Source organism: Dasypus novemcinctus, chromosome 19 (genome assembly GCF_030445035.2).
Source record: "Dasypus novemcinctus isolate mDasNov1 chromosome 19, mDasNov1.1.hap2, whole genome shotgun sequence".
Lineage (NCBI taxonomy): Eukaryota > Metazoa > Chordata > Mammalia > Cingulata > Dasypodidae > Dasypus > Dasypus novemcinctus.
The window spans coordinates 55,060,593-55,068,147 of NC_080691.1; the positions used below are offsets into that span (position 1 = coordinate 55,060,593).

The following is a 7,555-nucleotide window of genomic DNA, read 5'->3' on the forward strand; positions in this document are numbered from 1 at the left end:
CCAAAGTTAATGCATAATATCGGTAATTTTGGTCATTTTGCACAAATCTTTTAAAAAAAAGAGTTACAGAAAAACTCTAGTGTTTCCTATTTTGAATCATATGCTCAAAGCCCAAGAGTAAAAGACCAACTGAATGAATTGTAAATTATTTACAAATGCAGCAGGTTCAACTGCCAAAATGGCTTAGCTTTCATCCCCATATTAGCTTTTGCCTTCTGCAGCAGCAGGTCCCAGTTCTTAGTTCTCACAAGAAGCTGTTTCTATTACTGCCCAGCAGTCATTTTGAAAAGTTCCTGCAGCGCCCTAACAGCTCCAAAACAACATTCATGTTCCAAAAACAGAGATTTTAGCTGTCCTTTGGACATATGCTGGCTGTTTCATAGAGACAATATTGATTCTGAGAAAATTCCCATTGAACACAGTTTTATGAATATTTTCATCCAGTGCACACATCCAAGCAATGGAGCCAATGTTGGTGACCAAAGTGGCTTGGGTGAGGTTTTCTTGCTGATGGATTCTCACTTTTATTTACTCATCATGCTGCCAAAGCTTGATGCTACAGGAGATCCCTGAAGACCAAATCATTCATAGTCTCCTCTGTAAATGTCCTTCACCAGCTTATCAACATTGGTGCCTTGGCCTTCAGCTGCCATTTCCAGATCGCTGTCAAAGGTCTCACAACCAGGCAGCAAGCGACATAGGCCTAGGAATGTTCCTCCCCCAAAACTGGTCCATGTACCTTTTCTGTAGCAGTTCTTGGAGTGCACTGCTAGAATGCTGACACCTGAACCAATGTGAACCAGCAGCACAGAGTATGGATGATCAAAGTAGTGTGGCTTTTTTGGACAGAATTTTGGATTTGTGAGATTTTCAGTATGGTCAAATTCTGGTTTGCCATTGAAGTCAACAGGCCCTGAATCAGACATTCTAGTTTATGCAGTTTGTGGAGCTGCAGCTCAGCCATGTGGCTGGATCTTCCTCCTGAGACCATGCTCTTTTGCAACCAGCTAGCATTTCTTTAAATGGTCAGAGAGTCTGTTGAGAAGTTGGTGGCTGTGACTGGAGCTCTGACTGGAGTGGGAGGCTGCCGCCCATGGGACCCCAAATGCAGCCTGCTGGAGCTCGGGCTGGAGCCTCACCACCGCCTGGGAACACCAAATGCAGAGGAACAGTGGGTGGACACCATAGTGCAGCAGCCTGTTCATGACTGTGGTGGTGATGGGGTCCCCCCTGGGCACGTGGGGCCAGGTGCTCCAGCTGCCTGCCACTGTCGCCCATGCCTGGGGCTGGTGGAGCAGAGCATGGTCTCTGACTCAGGCTGCCTCAGTTTATGCCATTCTCTTTATTTCCCCGGATTCTCCTTTCTGCTTCCAATTCAGCAGCTGCAGAGAGGGCTCCAGGGGATAGTGAGCCTATTATGTTATTTTGTTCCATTAAATTTGAGATGTTGTTTGTCATTTCTTTGAATATCCCTTTTGTCCATTTATTCATTTCATCTCCTTCTGGGACTCCCTTAATACATGTATTGATATGCATGATCATCTTTTAGGTTCTCTTTCCATTTGCAAATGCTTAGCTGTTTAGCTGTTCATGCTCCTCAGCCTGAATCTTTTAAATGGTCATTTCTAGGAGTTAACAGAATATTTTTATGTCAGCTCCAATCTACTGTTGAAATTCTCTAGATAATATTAGGTTTCAGTTTTGATCTTCATCCCCTGTTTTTGTGTTTGATTCCTTTTAAAATATATATATTTCTTTATAGAGATTATTGTTCAATATTTCCATGATGTCTTTTAGTTTTTTCTCCATATTTTCACTGATCTTCAGTACACTGAGGATTTTTTTTATTACTCTTTTTCCCAATATGTCCTAAATCTACCCTCTTCATTAGTGATTTCTGAATTTTTAATTTGTTCTTCTTGATAGATATCATTTCTGGTTTCTTTGTTTTTCTTGTAATCTTTTGTTGCATAATGAACATTTTATATTTTAATGGGTTAATTCTGGGATTTAAATCCTGAGCTGCCTATTACTTAATTTAGCATCTCACTAGTGGTATGAGGTATATTTCCTTTAAGTGCCAGGAACTAACAAAAAACAACCTATGCAAAATCACCTTTCAATATTTTGCAAGTGTGTTTCTGTGTTGCCTTATGTTTTCCTTTAGCCCTGGTTCAATTCCTGGTACCACCTAAGAGAAGGAAAACCGAGAATGGCTCAAGCAATTGTCAGGCACTGACACCTTGTGACAAAGAAGTTATAGAATGAGGACTTATTTGAAGATTTTTCATCTGTTATTTTATGTATTTTATTATTTTTTAATTTTTTTTCCTTATATTATTCTCTAACACTGGGTACGTTACCAGCTAAGCAGGCTACAAGGTGATTTATTGATGAATACTGGCAGCCTGAGATTGTTCCTTGTGGCTTAAGAGGGAATCTTGCATTTCTGGGTTATTTTTCACGTTTCTGTTTTTCTTTCTTTGTTTCCTTTTTTCTTTTCCTTATTTTTTCCCCTTAGTTTCTTTATTCCCTTGCTTTCTTTTACTTATCCCTCTTTGCTTTTCTTAAATTCCACCTTTCCATTTTTGTTCTTCATTTTTTTCTCTTTTATTCTCATCTTTCCAGTCTTTTATTTTATTCTATTCTTTCATGTTTCATTTTCTTTTATTCCACATTTTTATTCTTATTCTGTTCTAAATTTTAAGATTTTCCCTCTTATTATTTTTTCCTGTCTCTTTTATGGTTCCTTTTCTATCTTTTTTTATTATTACTATTATTCTTTTTCTCTTCTTCACTCTTTCCTATATTATGTTCTTGATATTGTTTTTCATGGAAACAAGGATAAGTACATAGATATAGAAGAGGTGGAACCAAGTTTCAAGAGAAACCTTAACATAAGATAAAACAACATAAACTCTAGATAGACAAGAGAGATAATCATCTGAAAAAGCCCATCAAGAGTAGCAGATGCCTTGATACCAGCAAAAATTTACAAGCCATACTAAGTAACAGAAAGATGCAGTCTAATGAACACACTGAAAAAGGAGGAAACACAGAATATGGAACAAGTAATCAAGAGTGTTCAAACAAATATCATGAATCAACTTAATGAAGTGAAGGAGAATTCACTGGTAGAATAATAGAAAAAATTGTAAACATATATAAAAAAATAAGAGATCTGATGGAGAGGAATGGTACAATGCCAGAAACCAAAAATATGCTAGAAGGACAAAACAGAAGATTTGAAAATGCTGAGGAAAGAATTAGTGATATTGATGAAATTATATCTGAATTCATACAGATAGTAGAACAGATAGATAAAATGAAAAAATCAGCATGGACTCATGGAATTTAATGACAACATTTCAACGTATATATATGTATGATATATTATATCATTCTAGAGGGAGAAGAGAAGGAAAAGGAGACAAAGGAGTATTGGGGAAAATAAAGAGTGAAAAATTCCCAACTCTTTTGAGAGACGTGGATGTATATATCCAAGAAGGGTAGCACACTTAAAACAGAATAAATCCTAAAAGACCTACTCTAGATATAGACTTATCAAACTGTAAAACACTCAAGGCAAAAAGAAAATATAATAAATAATGAGCAGATGTGAATTAAGCAGTTGACAACCTGCTTTTCACATGGGAGGTCCCAGGTTTGGTTCCCTGTGGTTCCTAAAAAAAAAAAACAAAAAAAAAAACCAGACAATAAACTGACAATGAGCACAAAGAATGAGCAAAAACAATGAGCAAACATATAGGGAGCCATTTGGGGGAGGGGCGGGAAATGGAGATAATGAAAAAAAATTCACATTCCAATTTTAAGATCAAACAAGAATAACCTTTAGAAAAATTTTGCAGTGTTTCCAGGTATCTGTAAATGTCAGCTTCTTAAGAAATTGACAAGTTTCATCACATTTGAATGAAGACAGAAGAACAGCCCTCCTGTATGGGAAAGATTGTTCCTATTTCTTTGTTCTCAATCTCCTCTCCCACAGTGACACCTTGGCCAAAAGGCCTTAGGGAGGTTTTCTTTTTTTTTTCGGTTTTTGTCTGCTAGTTTCAGTCACTTTCAAAATGGCAACCTCAGGATCTTAAGCTGAAAACAAAAATAAAAAAAAACAAACATTTTTCATGTGATAAAATATATCAAAACATGTCCCAACATGAGTCAGAATCACTCTTATCTATGTAACTCTTCATGCAATCAACTGCCGGCTTCATTAATGGAAGAGTGGCATCCATCGCCCTCTCTTTTCTAAGCCCACCCTGGGCCTGCCAGATTACATTCTAGGGCTATGTGCAAGAGATATACATGCCTACTGGAACAGTCAGTTAAGTATGGAATGGCAGATGAAGCTACAGATGGCTCAGCCAGGAAAGAAATACTTGAAAATGTATTCTGTAAGGGAAAAAAAAGAATTACTGGGAGGTGTGAGCCACACAACTAAACATAGAGTCACCAAAAAAGACACACCGCCATGCAAGGAAGAGCAAGGAAGAATGGGCTGCTGAACCCACAGGACACTCCCTCTGCATCAGTGGAAGGGTTCAAACCCAGGATATGGATAACCAAGTCGGTGATGTTATTCAGGAGGAGAGAGAGGCTTGTGGGCCCTAAGATCCTTTCTCACTGCAATACCCTGTGTTCTAGACAGCTTGGAGGTTTCACACGTGCAGATGCTATGACAGCAGCAGCTAAATGAGAAAGAGGGCAAGCAAGAGTTGTGTCTGGCAGCATTCTATACCACTGAATAGCGATGCATGTTCTAAGTTCACTGAACATGCTGCAGGAGTTTCAATGACAATAGTCCAAGGGAAAAGAGAATGGGAGGGAGCTGGGGACCACAGCCCAAATGCATGTCCTTAAATCCTGAATTTTCACATACTGCTGGGTGGGGAAAACCTGCCACACCTGCCTCTTCTTTCCCACCAGAGGTGATGAGCACCTGACACTTAGAATTCCAACACCTGTCATCACATCATGCATCCCACATTTCCATCTGATAGTGTATTCTGACATACACAGAGGAAAAGACTGCCTACTACCTGTCAAGATGTTCTTGAGAAGCTCTCTAAACCATGTTATGAAACAAAACATCATCGAAGGACAGTCCTTTATTTAGATTTTATTTAGATCTTATTTGTCCAACAAAAATCAATGTCCTTTCTTGCCTTTATAAGAAAATGTGTATTTAATTATTGGTCCAAGCCTTCAGCTCCCAGAATTGCCCTCTCAGCTTCATGCTGTCTTTGACCCGCTTGATGATTAACTAAAACACTTTTCAGATCTCCAATAATCCTCTGAAGACTGTTTTCAGGAACTATTTTAGTTCTTCCCTCCCAGCATCATTGGCAATGTGTGAGTAGCTGTTTGGAGATCCTACTGCAAAGCTAATGCACTCCATTCCACCCCTAACTTTCAAGTTCACCTTTCCTCTCACCCCAAGACAAAGCACCCTCTAACCACATTTGCTTCTTACCAGATTTTATCTAGGTTCTTGGCTATGTTGCAGAAACAAATTTTAAGAGCAGGCCGGGGGAAGCGGATTTGGCCCAATGGATAGGGCATCTGCCTACCACATGAGAGGTCCAAGGTTCAAACCCGGGGCCTCCTGACTCATGTGATGAACTGGCCCACGCATAGTGTTGATGTGCGCAAGGAGTGCTGTGTTTTGCAGCAGTGTCCCGTGCCTAGGGGAGCCCCACGCGCAAGAAGTACAAGAGAGCAGCCTGCCCAGGAATGACTCCACACAAAAGTAAAGTTGATGCAGCAAGATGACGCAACAAAACAAGACACAGATTCCGGGTGCCGCCGACACAAGCGGACACAGAACACAGAGAATGTACAGAGAGAGCAGACAACTGGGGGTTGGGCGGGGAAGGGGAGAGCAATAAATAAAAAATAAAAATAAAAAATAAAAATCCAGTTTAGTGAAGAACTATTAAAAAAAAAAAAAAAAAAGAGCATGTCGGGTGAGTTAGGTCAGTAATTTATTCCGGTAGGGAGGGAAGAGAAAAGGGAGAAAATAACAGGGCAGTGGTCCCAGGTAGAGAAGAAGGGGGTGAAAAGGGATAAATTCCCTATTATACAATTCCCTGTTATAGATTATAAATCCCAGGTTTATTTGCGTGCCTATGTGGCAGAGGAAAAATGGCAAGAGTGGCGCACAGAGGGCAGGAATGGGTCCAGAGGCAAGAGAGCAGGGCAAGAGAGTGCCCAGGCCTTGTGGTCTGCTTTATAAACTATTACTTCTTCCATCCCTTTGCTAATGGCAGGTGAAGGGTTCCCGGGGTTTGCTCTTTTGATTGATTACCCCACCCATTAATCTCCCAGTGAGGACCCAATGATAAGGTCCTCGGGGAATATCCAGGGCTTTTCCTTCCTCCCAGAAGTCGTCTTTGCTCTGGATAGCAGAATCCTGGGGATGGGGGACTTCCAGCAGCCATCGTGGAGGTTGCTGATGTACACGTGGACTTCTTGCCAGGTTCCAGATCCATCTACTGATTCCCCATCTTACTAGCCTGCTTCACTTTGATCTCTTCTTCCTCCTTTAGTCTAAAAAGGGGTTTAAAGCTCTTGAAAAAAGTCACCAAACCCTTAGTTTAACAGACATAAGTGGGGAGTTTAAAATAGTCATTGTGCTCATGGTTTTAGATTTTGCTATGCTGGCCAAAGGAAATATTGCCCTCCAACAATGGGAAACAGAGAAATACTTTTATAAAGGCAAGGCTGTTGGCAGGAGGGGAGGGAGAGTGAAAAAGGTGAAACAAACTGGAAGGATCTTCTCCATTTACTTGCAAGGGCAGTTAATTCAGACAGCTCCTGCAGCACAGATCATTTCCTGCCAGCTTAGTACCAGATTAAAACAATGGTTATGATGATGTAAGAGTTTCATCTTATACATCCACATAAGTTGGGAGGGGGCACATATAAGCCTTGATTATGATTACCTGTCAAATTTCATTCTCACACTGAGGCAAAGCATTTAAAAAATGCTGATCATGGGAAACGGACTTTGGCCCAGTGGTTAGGGCGTCCGTCTACCATATGGGAGGTCCGTGGTTCAAACCCCGGGCCTCCTTGACCCCTGTGGAGCTGGCCATGCGCAGTGCTGATGCGCGCAAAGAGTGCCGAGCCGTGGGGGAGCCCCACGCGCAAGGAGTGCGCCGAGGAAAGCTGCCCAGCGTGAAAAGAAAATGCAGCCTGCCAGGGAATGGCGCCGCCCACACTTCCGTGCCGCTGAAGACAAGACGTAGCAAATAGACACCAAGAACAGACAACCGGGGGAGGGGGAGGGGGAGGGGGAGGGGGAGGGGGAGGGGGAGGGGGAGGGGGAGGGGGAGGGGGAGGGGGAGGGATTAAATAAATAAATTAATTAAAAAAAAATGCTGCTCAGGACTGCTCAGAGGTGAGGGGGAAGGGGAATGAGTCTACATTTACTTTGAGATGTATATTTATTTACCTTTTAAAAACCAGAGGGGGCAAACACATACTGCTTGGCCAGCCTGCAATATCTCTATATTTTAGGACAACTGGAAAATGA

The 7,555-nt window shown here is 41.2% G+C and overlaps 1 pseudogene; it reads right to left on the reverse strand.

The window, feature by feature from the left end:
* Positions 1-263: 263 nt before the first annotated feature.
* On the reverse strand, positions 264-964 carry LOC101434044 (pantothenate kinase 1 pseudogene; annotated as a pseudogene).
* Positions 965-7,555: the final 6,591 nt, after the last annotated feature.